Source organism: Arachis hypogaea, chromosome 13, assembly GCF_003086295.3.
Source record: "Arachis hypogaea cultivar Tifrunner chromosome 13, arahy.Tifrunner.gnm2.J5K5, whole genome shotgun sequence".
NCBI classification, from domain to species: domain Eukaryota; kingdom Viridiplantae; phylum Streptophyta; class Magnoliopsida; order Fabales; family Fabaceae; genus Arachis; species Arachis hypogaea.
In genome coordinates, this window is record NC_092048.1 from 69,134,605 (window position 1) to 69,151,217 (window position 16,613).

Sequence of the window (16,613 nt, forward strand, 5' to 3'; positions counted from 1 at the left end):
ATTATTAAAGCCTTGTTGAGGCTTTTGATCCTTCCATGAGAAATTGGGGTGATTTCTCCATGATGAGTTATAGGTGTTTCCATAAGGTTCACCTAAGTAATTTACCTCTGCTATTGCAGGGTTCTCAGGATCATAAGCTTCTTCTGCATAAGAAGCCTCTTGAGTACTGTTGGATGCAGCTTGCATTCCATGCAAACTCTGAGAGATCATATTGACTTGCTGAGTCAATATTTTATTCTGAGCCAATATGGCATTCAGAGTATCAAGTTCAAGAACTCCCTTCTTCATAGGCGTCCCATTATTCACAGGATTCCTTTCAGAAGTGTACATGAACTGGTTATTAGCAACCATGTCAATGAGTTCTTGAGCTTCTGCAGGCGTTTTCTTTAGGTGAATGGATCCACCTGCAGAAGTGTCTAGTGACATCTTTGATAGCTCAGATAAACCATCATAGAATACATCCAGGATGGTCCATTCTGAAAGCATGTCAGAAGGACACTTTTTGGTCAACTGTTTGTATCTTTCCCAAGCTTCATAGAGGGATTCACCTTCTTTCTGTCTGAAGGTTTGAACATCAGCTCTAAGCTTGCTCAGCTTTTGAGGAGGAAAGTACTTGGCTAAGAAAGCCGTGACCAGCTTATCCCAAGAGTTCAGGCTGTCTTTGGGTTGAGAATCCAACCATAATCTAGCTCTGTCTCTTACAGCAAAAGGGAAAAGCATGAGCCTGTAGACTTCAGGATCTACTCCATTAGTCTTAACAGTATCACATATCTGCAAGAATTCAGTTAAGAACTGAAAAGGATCTTCAGATGGAAGTCCATGAAACTTGCAGTTCTACTGCATCAGAGAAACTAATTGAGGTTTCAGCTCAAAGTTGTTTGCTCCAATGGCGGGAATGGAGATGCTTCTTCCATGTAAATTGGAATTAGGTGCAGTAAAGTCACCAAGCATCTTCCTTACATTATTATTATTTTCGGCTGCCATCTCATCTTCCTGTTCGAAAATTTCTGAAAGGTTATCTCTGGATTGTTGTATTTTAGCTTCTCTTAATTTTCTCTTTAGAGTCCTTTCAGGTTCTGGATCTGCTTCCACAAGAATGTTCTTATCCTTGCTCCTGCTCATATGACAAAGAAGAGGGCACAGAAAAATAATAATAATAATAATAATAGAGATCCTTTATACCACAGTATAGGGATCCTTGTGTGAGTAGAAGAAGAGGGGGAGACAAAGAATGTAATATAATGGAAGAAACACAACTGTGAGGATGGCAGAGATGTGAGATGAGATGTTAGGATATGAATGAATAAATAGAATAAGATGGGGGAGGGATAATTTTCGAAAATTATTTTGAAAAAGAGTTAGTGATTTTCGAAAATGGTTTTTGAAAATTGTTAGTATTTTTTCGAAAAATTTTTTTAAAATTAAAAATAAAAATAAGAATAATTAGTTAATTAAAAAGAAATTTTTGAAAAAAAGGGAAGATATTTTCGAAAATTAGAGAGAGAGAGTTAGTTAAGTAGTTTTGAAAAAGTTAAGAAACAAACAAAAAGTTAGTTAGTTAGTTGAAACAAATTTTGAAAAGATAAGAAGTTAGGAAGTTAGAAAAGATATTTTGAAAAGATATTTTTGAAAAAGATAAGATAAGAAGATTTTTTGAAAAGATATGATTGAAATTAGTTTTGAAAAAGATTTGATTTTTAAAATCACAATTAATGACTTGATTCATAAGAAATCACAAGATATGATTCTAGAACTTAAAGTTTGAATCTTTCTTAACAAGCAAGTAACAAACTTCAAATTTTTGAATCAAAACATTAATTGATTATGTTATTTTCAAAAATTTGATATAAAAATAAGAAAATAATTTTTGAAAAATATTTTTAGAATTTTCGAAAATAACTAAGAAATTTGAAAAAGATTTGATTTTTGAAAAAGATTTTGAAAAAGATAAGATTTTCAAATTGAAAATTTGATTTGACTCATAAGAAACAACTTGATTTTAAAAATTTTTGAAAAAGTCAACTCAAATTTTCGAATTTGATGAGAGAAAAAGGGAAAGATATTTTTTTGATTTTTGAATTTTTATGATGCAAAGGAAAAACAAGAAAAATGATGCAATGCATGAAATTTTTAGATCAAAACAATGAATGCATGCATGAATGATATGAGTGTCAAGATGAACATCAAGAACATATTTTTGAAAAATTTTTGATGCAAAGAAAACATGTAAGACACCAAACTTAGAATTCTTTAATGCTTAGGCACTAACAATTCAAGAATGCATATGATAAACATGAAAAGACACAAAACAAAAAATCATCAAGATCAAACAAGAAGACTTACCAAGAACAACTTGAAGATCATGAAGAACACTATGAATGCATGAAATTTTCGAAAAATGCAAGATGCATATGCAAGTGACACCAAACTTATAATATGACTCAAGACTCAAACAAGAAACACAAAAATATTTTTGATTTTTATGATTTTTTAATTTTTTTGGATTTTTATTTTATATTTTTCGAAAAATTCTTTTGAAAAAGAAAATAAGGATTCCAAAATTTTTTAATATGAATTCCAGGAATCTTATGCTCTAAAGCTCCTATCAAAGGGTCAGGCATGGCTTAATAGCCAGCCAAGCTTTAGTATGTAACTCAGACATGACACGCCTGACATACTCATTCCCAAAGGAATTAGACATGGCTTTACAGCCAGCCAGGCTTCACATACTTCATGAAACACTAGAATTCATTCTTAAAAATTTTGAATAAAAATATATTTTTTCGAAAACAGGTGAGAAAATTTTGAAATATTTTTGAAAAATTTTTTAAAAGAAAACAAAAAGAAAATTACCTAATCTGAGTAACAGGATGAACCGTCAGTTGTCCAAACTCGAACAATCCCCGGCAACGGCGCCAAAAACTTGGTGCACGAAATTGTGATGTCCAGGCTCAAACAATCCCTGGCAACGTGAGCAACTTGGTACGCGTAATCGTGATTACACTTTAATAATGTAAAATTCACGGCTCTTTCTTTCCCTGGCGATGGCGCCAAGAACATGGTGCCAATACCATGGTTCACAACTTCGATACAACTAACCAACAAGTGCACTGGGTCCTCCAAGTAATACCTTACGTGAGTAAGGGTCGAATCCCACGGAGATTGTTGGTATGAAGCAAGCTATGGTCACCTTGCAAATCTCAGTTAGGCAGATATAAATTGATAATGATGTTTTCGAATACTAAATAATAGAATAGGGATAGAGATACTTATGTAAATCATTGGTGAGAGTTTCAGATAAGCGTATGGAGATGCTTTCGTTCCTCTGAACCTCTGCTTTCCTGCTATCTTCATCCAATCAGTCTTACTCCTTTCCATGGCTGGCTTTATGCAAGGGCATCACCGTTTTCAGTGGCTACATCCCCTCCTCTCAGTGAATAATATGCTCACGCACCCTGTCACGGCACGGCTATTCATCTGTCGGTTCCCGATCATGCTGGAATAGGATTCACCCTCCTTTTGTGTCTGTCACTAACGCCCAGCACTCGCGAGTTTGAAGCTCGTCACAGTCATTTAATCATTGAATCCTACTCGGAATACCACAGACAAGGTTTAGACTTTCCGGATTCTCTTGAATGCCGCCATCATTCTAGCTTACGCCACGAAGATTCTGGTTAGGAGATCTAAGAGATATTCATTCTAGCTTATTTCATGTAGAACGGAAGTGTTTGTCAGGCACGTGTTCATAGGGGAGAATGGTGATGAGCGTCACACATAATCATCACCTTCATCACGTTTTTGGGTGCGAATGGATATCTTAGAAGTGAAATAAGATGAATTGAATAGAAAACAGTAGTACTTTGCATTAATCTTTGAGGAACAGCAGAGCTCTACACCTTAATCTATGGAGTGTAGAAACTCTACCGTTAAAAATACATAAGTAAAAGTCCAGGCATGGCCGAGAGGCCAGCCCTCTGATCTAAGAACCAGACGTCCAAAGATGGTTTACACTGATCAAAGATGCCTAATACAATAGTAAAAGGTCCTATTTATAATAAACTAGCTACTAGGGTTTACATGTGTAAGTAATTGATGCATAAATCCACTTCCTGAGCCCACTTGGTGTGTGTTTGGGCTGAGCTTGAGTGTTGTACGTGTAGAGGTCCTTCTTGGAGTTGAACGCCAGCTTTTGTGCCAGTTTGGGCGTTCAACTCTGGTTTTGGCTCCTTTTCTGGCGCTGGACGCCAGGTTTGGGTAGAAAGCTGGCGTTGAATGCATGTTTACGTCGTCTATTCTTGGCCAAAGTATGGACTATTATATATTGCTGGAAATCCCTGGATGTCTACTTTCCAACGCAATTGGAAGCGCGCCATTTCGAGTTCTGTAGCTTCAGAAAATCCACTTTGAGTTTAGGGAGGTCAGAATCCAACAGCATCAGCAGTCTTTCTTCAACCTCTGAATCTGACTTCTGCTCAAGTCCCTCAATTTCAGCCAGAAAATACATGAAATCACAGAAAAACACACAAACTCATAGTAAAGTCCAGAAATGTGAATTTAACATAAAAACTAATGAAAACATCCCTAAAAGTAACTAGATCCTACTAAAAACATACTAAAAACAATGCCAAAAAGTGTATAAATTATCCGCTCATCACTAAGGTGCACCGGTAAATTGTGAACCCGGTTAAACCGATTATTCTGTTTTTAACTAAAACTGATCAGGTAACCTTATAATATCATTCAAGAAGCTTCTAATACTAATATAATGATAATATCATCCTATTATCTCTCTTCTCTCATAAATTGGGTCCGGTTTGTCAAACTGAGACTATTTACGAAAAACTGAATCAAAACTCCTAACCGATACGGTTCAAAAACTAGGTTCTTCGCGACCGCGTTATCGAGCTTGTCTCGGAAAAGGTTCTAACTTAAAGATGACATAATGACAATGAGGATTGAGATACTTGATGATATATCAAAGTTTTCCCCTTACTGATCTTCCGGAGAAATTTGTGTTTTCAGAAAAGATCTCGCGTACTCGAAAACCGGGGTTGTTACAAAACACACACCAAGTGGGCCCGGAAGTGGATTTCTACATCAACTACTCATTTTTGTAAACCCTAGGTTACTATTTCATCATAAATAGGACCTTTTGCTATTGTATTTTCATCTTTAGATCATTTTTGAGATTATCTTTGTATCATTTTGATATCTTGATCACGTTTAGGGGGCTGGCCATTCGGCCATGCCTGGACATTCATCACTTATGTATTTTCAACGGTGGAATTTCTACACCCCATAGATTAAGGTGTGGAGCTCTGCTGTTCCTCATGAATCAATGCAAAGTACTATTTTTTTTCTAATCAATTCAAGCTTATTCTTATTCTAAGATATTCACTCGTACTTCAACCTGATGAATGTGATGATCCGTGACACTCATCATCATTCTCACCTATGTACGCGTGCCTGATAATCACTTCCATTCTATCTGTAATAGCTTGAGTGTGTATCTCTTAGCCTCCTAGTTCACGATGCATGGTTGCCTCTCCTGACAACAGAGCCTTCCATTCCGTGAAATCAAAGTCTTCGTGGTATAAGCTAGAATCAATTGGCAGCATTCTTGAGATCCGGAAAGTCTAAACCTTGTCTGTGGTATTCTGAGTAGGATCTGGGATGGGATGACTGTGATGAGCTTCAAACTCGTGAGTGTTGGGCGTAGTGACAGACGCAAAAGGATCAATGGATCCTATTCCAACATGAGTGAGAACCGATAGATGATTAGCCGTACGGTGACAGCGCATTTGGACCATTTTCACTGAGAGGACGGACGGTAGCCATTGACAACGGTGATCCCCCAACATACAAACTTAGAATTTTTAAATCAAAACAGAGAAAATAAACAGGAAAACTTTGAATATCAAGATGAACACCAAAAGTAACTTTTGAAAAATTTTTAAGAAAACTAAAATATAAAGGACACCAAACTTAAAATTTTTTATACCTTGAATAATAATAATTCAAAAAAAAATTGAAAGAAAAATAAACTCATGCAATTGACACCAAACTTCAAATATGAAACTAAACTCAAACAGAAGACTAAATCATGAAGTTATTGGTTTTGAAAATTTTCAAAAATAATTTAGAAAATTAAAATAATGATTTTAAAATTTTAACCAAAAACAATAATAGAAGACTCTAAACCAAAAAAGAAAAAAATTTTCCTAATCTAAGCAACAAAATAAACCGTCAGTTATCCAAACTCAAACAATCCCCGGCAACGGCGCCAAAAACTTGGTGCACGAAATTACAATCACACTTTTTCAATTCCGCACAACTAACCAGCAAGTGCACTGGGTTGTCCAAGTAATACTTTACGTGAGTAAGGGTCGATCCCACGGAGATTGTCGGCTTGAAGCAAGCTATGGTTATCTTGTAATTCTTAGTCAGGATATCAGTAATGATTCTTAGTTTTAATTGTAAAAAGTAAAAGAACATCAAATAAACAATACTTGTTATGTAGTAATGGAGAACAGGTTGAGGTTTTGGAGATACTCTGTCTTCTGAATCTCTGCTTTCCTACTGTCTTCTTCTTCACGCACGCAAGGCTCCTTCCATGGCAAGCTTTATGTTGGTGGATTACCGTTGTCAATGGCTACCATCCGTCCTCTCAGTGAAAATGGTCCAAATGCACTGTCACCGCACGGCTAATCATCTGTCAGTTCTCACTCATGTTGGAATAGGATCCGTTGATCCTTTTGCATCTGTCACTACGCCCAACACTTGCGAGTTTGAAGCTCGTCACAGTCATCCTATCCCAGATCCTACTCGAAATACCACAGACAAGGTTTAGACTTTCCGGATCTCAAGAATGCTACCAATTGATTCTAGCTTATACCACGAAGACTCTGATCTCACAGATTTGAATACTCTGTTGTCAGGAAATGCAATCAAACGCGTGAACCAGGAATCAAAGAGATACACACTCAATCTAAAGTAGAACGGAAGTGGTTGTCAGGCACGCGTTCATAGGTTGAGAATGGTGATGAGTGTCACAGATCATCACATTCATCATGTTGAAGTGCGAGTGGATATCTTAGAATAGAAACAAGCGTGATTGAATGGAAAACAGTAGTAATTGCATTAATCCATCGAGACACAGCAGAGCTCCTCACCACCGACCATGGGGTTTAGAGACTCATGCTATAGAAAATACAAGTTCTGATGTAAAATGTCATGAGGTACATAGTAAGTCTCTAAAAGTAGTTTTTATACTAAGCTAGTGGCATAGGTTTACAGAAAATGAGTAAACTAAGATAGATAGTGCAGAAATCCACTTCCAGGGCCCACTTGGTGTGTGTTTGGGCTGAGTATTGAGCTTCACACGTGTAGAGGCTTCTCTTGGAGTTAAACACCAGATCACAGCCTGTTTGTGGTGTTTAACTCTGGTTTGTAACTTGTTTCTGGCGTTTAACTTCAGAATAGGGTAGGAAGTTGGCCTTTAAACGCCAATTTGCGTTGTCAAATCTCGGGCAAAGTATGGACTATTATATATTGATGGAAATCCCTGAATTTCTACTTTCCAACACAATTGAGAGTGCGCCAATTGGGTTTCTGTAGCTCCAAAAAATCCATTTCGAGTGCAGGGAGGTCAGAATCCAACAGCATCTGCAGTCCTTTTTCAGCCTCTGAATCAAATTTTTGCTCAGGTCCCTCAATTTTAGCCAGAAAATACCTGAAATCATAGAAAAAAACACAAACTCATAGTAAAGTCCAAAAATGTGACTTTTGCATAAAAACTAATAAAAATATACTAAAAAGTAGCTAAATCCTACTAAAAACTATATGAAAATACCCCCAAAAAGCGTATAAAATATTCGCTCATCACAACACGAAACTTAAACTGTTGCTTGTCCTCAAGCAACTAGACAAATAAAATAGGATAGAAAGAAAATCAAGAGGCAATAACATCTCAGAGTTTTATATGAAGCTCAAATTCTCATTAGATGAGCGGGACTAGTAGCTTTTTGCTTCTGAACAGTTTTGGCACCTCAATTTATCCTTTGAAGTTCATAATGATTGGCATCTATTGGAACTCAGAATTCAGATAGTGTTATTGATTCTCCTAGTTTAGTATGTTGATTCTTGAACATAGCTACTTTATGAGTCTTGGCCGTGGCCCTAAGCACTTTGTTTTCCTGTATTACCACCGGATACATAAATGCCACAGACACATAATTGGGTGAACCTTTTCAGATTGTGACTTAGCTTTGCTAAAGTCCCCAGTTAGAGGTGTCCAGAGTTCTTAAGCACATTCTTTTTGCTTTGGACCACGACTTTAACCGCTCAATCTCAAGTTTTTCACTTGATACCTTCACGCCACAAGTACATGGTTAGGGACAGCTTGGTTTAGCCGCTTAGGCCAGGATTTTATTCCTTTAGGCCCTCCTATCCATTAATTCTCAAAGCCTTGGATCCTTTTACCCTTGCCTTTTGGTTTAAAGGGTTATTGGCTTTTTTCTCTTGCCTTTTGGTTTAAAGAGCTTTTGGCTTTTTCTACTTGCTTTTTTTTTTCGCAAGCCTTGTTCTTCGCTGCTTTTTCTTGCTTCAAGAATCAATTTTATGATTTTTTAGACTATCAATAACATTTCTCCTTTTTCATTATTCTTTCAAGAGCCAACAATTTTAACATTCAAAAACAACAAATTCAAAAGACATATGCACTGTTCAAGCATTCATTCAGAAGACAAAAAGTATTGCCACCACATATAAATAATGCGAATTTTTGTTATTAAGAACTCAAAAATAAAACTGCCTCCTTATTCTAAAAATATGTTATTTTATTCATGTTTAACGATGATGGGAACAATAAATTATAGCTTACTTTGAGATAATAAAATAAAAACTAAAAATAAAAATAAAGATATTAATTACTATTATTCATGTGACTCCTAAGGTAGATCTCTAATAGCAAAAGTTATCACAGAGTTAAGATTAGGACTCAACAACCTTTATTTTGGGAGATGGATACTCTTTTAATCTGTGGGGTGTCTGGCCCTTCAAGAGACAGCTTCTGGCGCTTCAGCTCCTATAGCTCATGCCCTTGCTTCTCATGTTCCTTCAGCAGTTTGCAGAGCGTGCTATTTTGAATTTGCTGTTCTTCTTTCAGTTGATCCATAGCTTCTTGGAGTTTGGTGACAGAGGCTTATAGGCGGGTCCAGTAGTCAATCTGAGGGATTTCTGGGAGGAACTCCTGTGCCCTCCTTTTGATGGAGATATCTTGCACTTGGTGTCCTTCCATTGACTTTTTGGTGATTGGGTGCTCGACTGAGATATACTCATCCACTCCCATCTTTATCCCAGCATCCTTGCATAGCAGAGATATTAAGCTTGGGTAAGCCAATTTGGCTTCTTTGGAGTTCTTGTTTGCAATTGTGTAGAGCTCACACGAAATCAGATTTTGAACCTCCACTTCGTTTCCCTGCATAATACAATGGATCATTATTGCTCTTTTGAGAGTAACCTCAGAGCGGTTACTGGTGGGCAGTATGGAACGCCCAATGACGTCCAACCAGCCCCTAGCGACTGGTTTGAGATCCCCTCTCTTGAGTTGATTTGGGACACCCTTTGTGTTGGTTGTCCACTTGGTTCCAGGGATGCATATGTCCTTCAGAACTTGGTCCAAGCGCTTATCTGATCTCATCATTCTCTTACTGAAGGAGTCCGGGTTATCTTGTAGTTGCTGCAGCTTGAAGATCTCTCTTATTTTGTCAAGGTGGAAGTAAATAGCTTCCCTCTGACCATGGTTCGAAAGGTGTAAAAAGCGGTTCCAGTCCTTCTCTGCCTATCTGTTTGCCACACATTTGAGTAGAATTCCTGACCATGTTTCTTCCCACCTTTGTCTTAGGATTAGCTAGGATTTCCCAGCCCCTTTTTCGAATTTTCTCTTGGATCTCCAGATATTCGTCTTCTTTCAGATCGAATTTAACTTCCGGGATCACTGATCTTAGACCCATTATTTTGTAGTAATGGTCTGCATGTTCTTTTGTTAAGAACTTCTCTTGATTCTAAAGTAGTTTTGGATTATTCTCTTTCTTCCCTCTTGAAGTGGTTTGTTTTCCCTTGGGGGCCATGATCTTAGTGAGTCTTGGCTTGGTGATCACGGAAAAACACACCAAACTTAGAGGTTTGCTTGTCCTTAAGCAAAAGAAAGGAAAGCAGAGGAATAGAAGGTGAGCCAAATTCGAATGGTGGAGGAGAGGGGGAGGCCAAGTTTGAATTTATAAGTGAGGGGGTAGATTTAAAAAATTTAAAAAAGATATGATAGAAGATATGATTTGTAAAAGATAAATATGATATGAAAAATATGAAATTTTACAATGAACTTCTTATTAGAATCACTATCTTGAAGCTCCACATAGTCATATGGTGACACATTTGTAATCACATATGGTCCCCTCCACCGGGATTTTAATTTCCCGAGAAATAATCTGAGCCTAGAGTTAAACAGCAGAACCTTTTGTCCTGGTTCAAAGACTCTGGATGATAATTTCTTATCATGCCACCTTTTTGCTTTCTCTTTGTAAATCTTAGCATTTTCGAAAGCATTGAGTCTGAATTCCTCTAGCTCATTCAGCTGGGGCAATCTTTTCTCTCCAGCTAATTTGGCATCAAAGTTTAGGAATCTGGTTGCCCAGTAGACCTTATGCTCCAGTTCCACATGCAAATGACAGGCCTTACCATACAGAAGCTAGTATGGAGAGGTCCCTATAGGAGTCTTGAATGCTGTTATGTATGCCTACAGAGCCTCATCCAAGCTTCTTGCTCAATCCCTTCTACGGATACTCACAGTCCATTCCAGGATTCTTTTTAATTCTCTATTACAGACTTCAGCCTGCCCATTTGTCTGTGGATGATATGGAGTTGCTACTTTGTGGCTAATTCCATATCGGACCATAGTAGAGTAAAGCTGTTTATTGCAGAAGTGAGTGCCCCCATCACTGATTAGTGCTCTAGGGACACCAAACCTGCTGAAGATATGTTTCTGGAGGAACTTCAGCACTGTCTTAGTATCATTAGTGGGTGTTGCAATGGCCTCTACCCATTTGGATACATAGTCGACTGCCACCAGAATATAAGTGTTTGAGTATGATGGTGGGAAAGGCCCGTGAAGTCAATACCCCATACATCAAACAACTCAATCTCTAAGATCCCTTGCTGAGGCATGGCATAACCATGAGGTAGATTACCAGCTCTCTGGCAGCTGTCACAGTTACGCACAAACTCTCGGGAGTCTTTATAGAGAGTAGGCCAGTAGAAGCCACATTGGGGGACTTTTGTGGCTGTTCGCTCACCTCCGAAATGTCCTCCATATTGTGATCCATGACAATGCCATAGGATCTTCTGTGTTTCTTCTCTAGGCACACACCTACGGATTATTCCGTCTGCACATCTCTTAAAGAGATATGGTTCATCCCACAAGTAGTACTTTGCATCAGTAATTAATTTTTTTGTTTGTTGCCTGCTATACTCCTTGGGTATGAATCTTGCAGCTTTATAGTTTGCAATGTCTGCAAACAATGGTATTTCCTGAATGGTAAACAATTGCTCATCTGGAAAGGTTTCAGAGATCTCAATAGAGGGAAAGGATGCCCCTTCTACTAGTTCTATCCGGGACAGATGATTAGCCACTTGGTTCTCTGTCCCTTTTCTGTCTCTTATTTCTATATAAAACTCTTGCAGAAGCAACACCCATCTTATGAGCCTGGGTTTTGAATCCTGCTTTGTGAGTAGATATTTAAGAGCAGCATGGTCAGTGTACACAATCACTTTTGATCCTACTAAGTATGATCTAAACTTGTCAATGGCATAAATCACTACAAGCAATTCTTTTTCTGTGGTTGTGTAATTTTTCTGGGCATCTTTTAAAACACGACTAGCATAATAAATGACATGCAGAAGCTTGTTATGCCTCTATCCCAATACTGCACCAATGGCATGGTCACTGGCATCACACATTAGTTCGAATGGTAATGTCCAGTCTGGTGCAGAAATAACTGGTTCTGTGAGCAGCTTAGCTTTCAGAATTTCAAACTCCTGCAGACACTCTGTGTCAAACACAAATGGCATGTCAGCAACTAGCAAATTGCTCAGAGGTTTTGCAATTTTTGAAAAATCCTTTATAAACCTCCTATAGAATCCTGCATGCCCTAGAAAGCTTCTGATTGCCTTAACATTGGCAAGTGGTGGTAATTTTTCAATTACTTCCACTTTAGCTTGATCCACTTTTATTCCCTTGTTTAAAATTTTATGCCCAAGGACAATTCCTTCAGTCACCATAAAGTGACATTTTTCCCAGTTTAAAACTAGGTTGGTCTCTTGGCATCTTTTCAGAACAAGTGCTAAATGGTCAAGGAAGGAGCTGAATGAGTCTCCAAATACTGAAAAGTCATCCATGAAGACTTCCAGAAATTTCTCTACCATATCAGAGAAGATAGAGAGCATGCACCTCTGAAAGGTTATAGGTGCATTGCACAGACCAAAAGGCATCCTTTTGTAGGCAAACACTCCAGAAGGACATGTGAATGCTATTTTCTCTTGGTCCTGAGGATCTACTGCAATTTGGTTGTAACCTGAATAGCCATCTAAAAAGTAGTAATATTCATGATCTGCTAGTCTCTCTAGCATCTGGTCTATGAATGGTAAAGGAAAGTGATCCTTCCTGGTGGCTGTATTGAGCCTTCTATAATCAATACACATACGCCACCCAGTAACTGTTCTTGTAGAAACCAGTTCATTCTTTTCATTATGAACCACTGTCATGCCTCCTTTCTTGGGGACAACTTGGACAGGGCTCACCTAGGGGCTATCAGAAATAGGGTAAATAATCCCAGCCTCCAGTAACTTGGTGACCTCTTTCTGCACCGCCTCCTTCATGGCTGGATTTAGCCGCCTCTGTGGTTAAACCACTGGCTTAGCATTATCCTCCAATAGGATCTTGTGCATGCATCTTGCTGGGCTGATGCCCTTAAGATCACTTATGGACCACCCAAGAGCTGTCTTGTGTGTCCTTAGCACTTGAAGTAGTGCTTTCTCTTCATGTGGATTTAAAGCAGAGCTTATGATCACCGGAAAAGTGTCACCTTCTCCCAGAAATGCATATTTTAGGGATGGTGGTAGTGGTTTGAGCTCGGGTTTAGGAAGTTTCTCCTATTCCTGAGGAATTTTCAGAGGCTCTTTTATTTCCTCTTATTCCTGCAGATCAGGCTGAACATCTTTAAAGATTTCTTCTAGCTCTGATTCGAGACTCTCAGTCATGTTGATCTCCTCTACCAGGGAGTCAATAATATCAACACACATACAGTCTTTTGATGTGTCTGGATGCTTCATTGCCTCAACAGCATTCAGCCTGAACGCATCCTCATTGACTCTTAAGGTCACTTCCCCTTTTTGGACATCAATGAAGGTTTGTCTAGTTGCTAGGAAAGGTCCTCCTAGAATGAGAGTTGCACTCTTGTGCTCCTCCATTTCCAGCACTATAAAGTCAGTGGGAAAGGCAAATGGCCCAACCTTGACAATCATGTCCTCAATTATGCCTGATGGGTATTTAATGGAGCCATCAGCAAGTTGAAGACAAATCCGGGTTGGTTTGACCTCTTCAGTCAAGCCAAGCTTTCTGATAGTGGATGCAGGGATTAGATTGATACTTTCCCCAAGGTCACATAGAGCTATCTTGGTACAAGTACCCTCTAATGTGCATGGTATCATAAAGCTTCCAGGATCCTTAAGCTTTTCTGGTAAGCTTGTCAGAATGACTGCACTGCATTCTTCAGTGAGAAAAACTTTTTCTGTTTCTCTCCAATCCTTCTTATGACTTAAGATCTCTTTCATGAACTTAGCATAAGAGGGTATTTGCTTAAGTGCCTCTGCAAACGAAATCTTTATTTCAAGAGTCCTGAGATAGTCTGCAAAGCGGGCAAATTGTTTATCCTGTTCCGCTTGGCGGAGTTTCTGAGGATAAGGCATTTTGGCTTTATATTCTTCAACCTTAGTTGCTGCAGGTTTATTTCCTACAGAGGCAGGTTGAGAAGGCTTCTTGAGGGAGTTATTATCAGCACTTGCAAGTGTCTAATCCCTCACTGGCGTTTGAACGCCAGAACTCGACATGGATTGGGAGTTTAACGCCAGTTTTTCACCCGTTTCTGGCATTTGATCGCCAGACTTATTCCTCTCTGGGCTCTTACTGTCCTCAGAGGGATTTTGGGTAGCAGGTTGCTTATCCTCTGTCAGCTGTTCCTTTCTTGGCTTTCTGTTGTTTTGAGTTGAGATATTTAATGTTTTTCCACTTCTTAATTGAACTGCTTGGCACTCCTCTATTATCTGTTTTAATAACTGCTGTTTTGTCTGATTCAATTGTGATTCCATATCCTTGTTAGCATTTTTGGTCCCTTATAGCATCTCCTTAAATTCTGCTAACTGCCTTGTTATAGAAGATAGTTGCTGATTGAGTTCAGCAACTTGTTACTGAGGACTAAAGTCAGTTGATACTGCCTTAGCCTCTTCTTTCATGGAGGACTCATTACTTATGTACAGATGCTGATTTCTGGCAACTATATCAATAAGCTCTTGAGCCTCTTCAATGGTCTTTCTCATGTGTATAGATCCACCAGCTGAGTGGTCTAGAGATACCTGAGCTTTTTCTGTAAGCCTGTAGTAGAAGATGTCTAACTGCACCCACTTTAAAAATATTTCAGAGGGGCATTTCCTTAGCATCCCTCTATACCTCTCCCAAGCGTTATAAAGGGATTCATCATCCTCTTGTTTAAAGCCTTGCATGTCCAGCCTTAGCTGTGTCATCCTTTTTGGAGGGAAATATTGATTCAGAAATTTTTCTGATAACTGTTTCCATGTTCTTATGCTTGCTGTGGGTTGGTTATTTAACCACCTCTTAGCTTGATCTTTTACAGCAAATGGAAACAGTAATAATCAGTAGACATCCTGATCTACTTCTTTATCACGTACTATGTCAGCAATTTGCAAGAACTGTGCCAGAAATTCAGTAGGTTCTTCCTGTGGAAGACCAAAATACTGGCAATTTTGCTGCACCATGACAATGAACTGAGGATTTAGCTCAAAATTGCTTGCTCTGATGGAAGGTATACAGATACTACTCCCGTATGCAGCAGTAATGGGATTAGCATATGACCCCAGAGTCCTTCTAGACTGTTCATTTCCACTTAAGTCCATGATGGAGAAAAGGGAATTGATATGAATTGCAAATAAAATATAATTTTAAACTTTTTATTTTAAAAAAAAGAATAAATAAAACAAAATAAAATAAAATAAAGTAATTAAAAATTAAAATATAGATTTCGAAAAATAAAAAAATAAATTCGAAAACCAAATTAATTGCTTAATTAAGAAGATTTGAAAAACTTTGGATACGATTTTTGAAAAAGATTTTGAATTTTGAAATTTTAAAACTAAAACAGGAAAAAATAAAAATTTTAAAATAGAAATCTGAATTTTTGAATGAGAATTTTGAAAATTCAATTAGATAGAGAGAAAATATATTTTTGAAATTAATGAGGAAAGAGAAAAACAATAAAATGACTCCAAACTTAGAATTTTTAGATCAAAACAGAGAAAATAAACAAGAAAACTTTGAATATCAAGATGAATACCAAAAGTAACTTTTGAAAAAATTTTAAGAAAACTAAAATATAAAGGACACCAAACTTAAATTTTTTTATACCTTGAACACTAATAATTCGAAAAAAAATTGAAAGAAAAATAAACTCATGCAATTGACACCAAACTTAAAATATGAAACTAAACTTAAACAGAAGACTAAATCATGAAGTTATTGGTTTTGAAAATTTTTGAAAATAATTTAGAAAAATAAAATAAGGATTTTAAAATTTTTAACCAAAAATAATAATAGAAGACTCTAAACCAAAAAAGAAAAAAATTTTCCTAATCTAAGCAACAAAATAAACCATCAGTTGTCCAAACTCGAACAATCCCCGGCAACGGCGCCAAAAACTTGGTGCACGAAATTACAATCACACTTTTGCAATTCCGCACAACTAACCAACAAGTGCACTGGGTCGTCCAAGTAATACCTTACGTGAGTAAGGGTCGATCCCACGGAGATTGTCGGCTTGAAGCAAGCTATGGTTATCTTGTAATTCTTAGTAAGTATATCAGTAATAATTCTTAGTTTTAATTTTAAAAAGTAAAAGAACATGAAATAAACAATACTTGTTATGTAGTAATGGAGAACGGGTTGAGGTTTTGGAGATACTCTATCTTCTGAATCTTTGCTTTCCTACTGTTTTCTTCTTCACGCATGCAAGGCTCCTTCCATGGCAAGCTGTATGTTGGTGGATTACCGTTGTCAATGGCTACCATCCGTCCTCTCAGTGAAAATGGTCCAAATGCACTGTCACCGCATGGCTAATCATCTGTCGGTTCTCACTCATGTTGGAATAGGATCCATTGATCCTTTTGCATCTGTCACTACGCCCAACACTCGCAAGTTTGAAGCTTGTCACAGTCATCCTATCCCAGATCCTACTCGGAATACCACAGACAAGGTTTAGACTTTCTGGATC

The 16,613-nt window shown here is 37.8% G+C and overlaps 1 non-coding gene across 1 annotated transcript; it reads left to right on the top strand.

The window, feature by feature from the left end:
- The first annotated feature begins 480 nt into the window (after positions 1 to 480).
- On the top strand, positions 481 to 588 carry LOC112738817 (small nucleolar RNA R71). The gene has a single exon (XR_003169772.1). It is a non-coding gene; the product is annotated as a small nucleolar RNA R71 (small nucleolar RNA).
- Positions 589 to 16,613: the final 16,025 nt, after the last annotated feature.